Source organism: Oncorhynchus nerka, unplaced genomic scaffold (assembly GCF_034236695.1).
Source record: "Oncorhynchus nerka isolate Pitt River unplaced genomic scaffold, Oner_Uvic_2.0 unplaced_scaffold_859, whole genome shotgun sequence".
NCBI classification, from domain to species: Eukaryota; Metazoa; Chordata; class Actinopteri; order Salmoniformes; family Salmonidae; genus Oncorhynchus; species Oncorhynchus nerka.
In genome coordinates this window covers 265,451-267,934 of record NW_027040422.1, presented here as the reverse complement: position 1 = coordinate 267,934, position 2,484 = coordinate 265,451, and positions in this window count along the sequence as shown.

Sequence of the window (2,484 nt, the reverse complement as noted above, 5' to 3'; positions counted from 1 at the left end):
TCAGGTTCTGGTCAGCCAGCTGGATAGCTCTAACAGATCTAACAGGGTGAACCCACAGTCAGGTTCTGGTCAGCCAGCTGGATAGCTCTAACAGATCTAACAGGGTGAACCCACAGTCAGGTTCTGGTCAGCCAGCTGGATAGCTCTAGATCTAGGGGTGAACCCACAGTCAGGTTCTGGTCAGCCAGCTGGATAGGCTCTAACAGATCTATTGGGGTGAACCCACAGCCAGGTTCTGGTCAGCCAGCTGGATAGCTCTAACACAGTGAACCCACAGTCAGGTTCTGGTCAGTCAGCTGGATAGCTCTAACAGGGTGAACCCACAGCCAGGTTATGGTCAGCCAGCTGGATGGCTCTAACAGGGTGAGCCACAGTCAGGTTCTGGTGCCAGCTGGATGGCTCTAACACAGTGAACCCACAGTCAGGTTCTGGTCAGCCAGCTGGATAGCTCTAACACGGTGAACCCACAGCCAGGTTCTGGTCAGTCAGCTGGATAGCTCTAACAGGTCTAACAGGGTGAACCCACAGTCAGGTTCTGGTCAGCCAGCTGGATAGCTCTAACAGGTCTAACAGGGTGAACCCACAGTCAGGTTCTGGTCAGCCAGCTGATAGCTCTAACAGATCTAACAAGGGTGAACCCACAGTCAGGTTCTGGTCAGCCAGCTGGATAGCTCTAACAGGTCTAACAGGGTGATCCCACAGTCAGGTTCTGGTCAGCCAGCTGGATAGCTCTAACAGATCTAACAGGGTGAACCCACAGTCAGGTTCTGGTCAGCCAGCTGGATAGCTCTAACAGGGTGAACCCACAGTCAGGTTCTGGTCAGCCAGCTGGATAGCTCTAACAGATCTAACAGGGTGAACCCACAGTCAGGTTCTGGTCAGCCAGCTGGATAGCTCTAACAGGGTGAACCCACAGTCAGGTTCTGGTCAGCCAGCTGGATAGCTCTAACAGGGTGAACCCACAGTCAGGTTCTGGTCAGTCAGCTGGATAGCTCTAACAGGGTGAACCCACAGTCAGGTTCTGGTCAGTCAGCTGGATAGCTCTAACAGGGTGAACCCACAGCCAGGTTCTGTTGAGCCAGCTGGATAGCTCTAACAGATCTAACAGGGTGAACCCACAGCCAGGTTCTGGTCAGTCAGCTGGATAGCTCTAACGTATCTAACAGGGTGAACCCACAGCCAGGTTCTGGTCAGCCAGCTGGATAGCTCTAACAGGGTGAACCCACAGCCAGGTTCTGGTCAGCCAGCTGGATAGCTCTAACAGATCTAACAGGGTGAACCCACAGTCAGGTTCTGGTCAGTCAGCTGGATAGCTCTAACAGGGTGAACCCACAGCCAGGTTCTGGTCAGCCAGCTGGATAGCTCTAACAGGTCTAACAGGGTGAACCCACAGTCAGGTTCTGGTCAGCCAGCTGGATACCTCTAACAGGTCTAACAGGGTGAACCCACAGCCAGGTTCTGGTCAGCCAGCTGGATAGCTCTAACAGGTCTAACAGGGTGAACCCACAGCCAGGTTCTGGTCAGCCAGCTGGATAGCTCTAACCGGTCTAACAGGGTGAACCCACAGCCAGGTTCTGGTCAGTCAGCTGGATAGCTCTAACAGGGTGAACCCACAGCCAGGTTCTGGTCAGCCAGCTGGATAGCTCTAACAGATCTAACAGGGTGAACCCACAGTCAGGTTCTGGTCAGTCAGCTGGATAGCTCTAACAGGGTGAACCCACATCCAGGTTCTGGTCAGCCAGCTGGATAGCTCTAACAGGGTGAACCCACAGCCAGGTTCTGGTCAGCCAGCTGGATAGCTCTAACAGGGTGAACCCACAGCCAGGTTCTGATCAGCCAGCTGGATAGCTCTAACAGATCTAACAGGGTGAACCCACAGTCAGGTTCTGGTCAGTCAGCTGGATAGCTCTAACAGGGTGAACCCACAGCCAGGTTCTGGTCAGCCAGCTGGATAGCTCTAACAGATCTAACAGGGTGAACCCACAGCCAGGTTCTGGTCAGTCAGCTGGATAGCCCTAACAGGGTGAACCCACAGCCAGGTTCTGGTCAGCCAGCTGGATAGCTCTAACAGATCTAACAGGGTGAACCCACAGCCAGGTTCTGGTCAGCCAGCTGGATAACTCTAACAGGTCTAACAGGGTGAACCCACAGCCAGGTTCTGGTCAGTCCGGCTGGATGGCTCTAACAGGGTGAACCACAGCCAGGTTCTGGTCAGCCGGCTGGATAGGCTCTAACAGATCTAACGGGGTGAACCCACAGTGATTCTGGTCAGTCAGCTGGATAGCTCTAACCCAGGGTGAACCCACAGCCAGGTTCTGGTCAGCCAGCTGGATATCTCTAACAGGTCTAACAGGGTGAACCCAGCCAGGTTCTGGTCAGCCATGCTGGATAGCTCTAACAGGTCTAACAGAGGTGAACCCACAGCCAGGTTCTGGTCAGTCAGCTGGATAGCTCTAACAGGGTGAACCCACAGCCCAGGTTCTG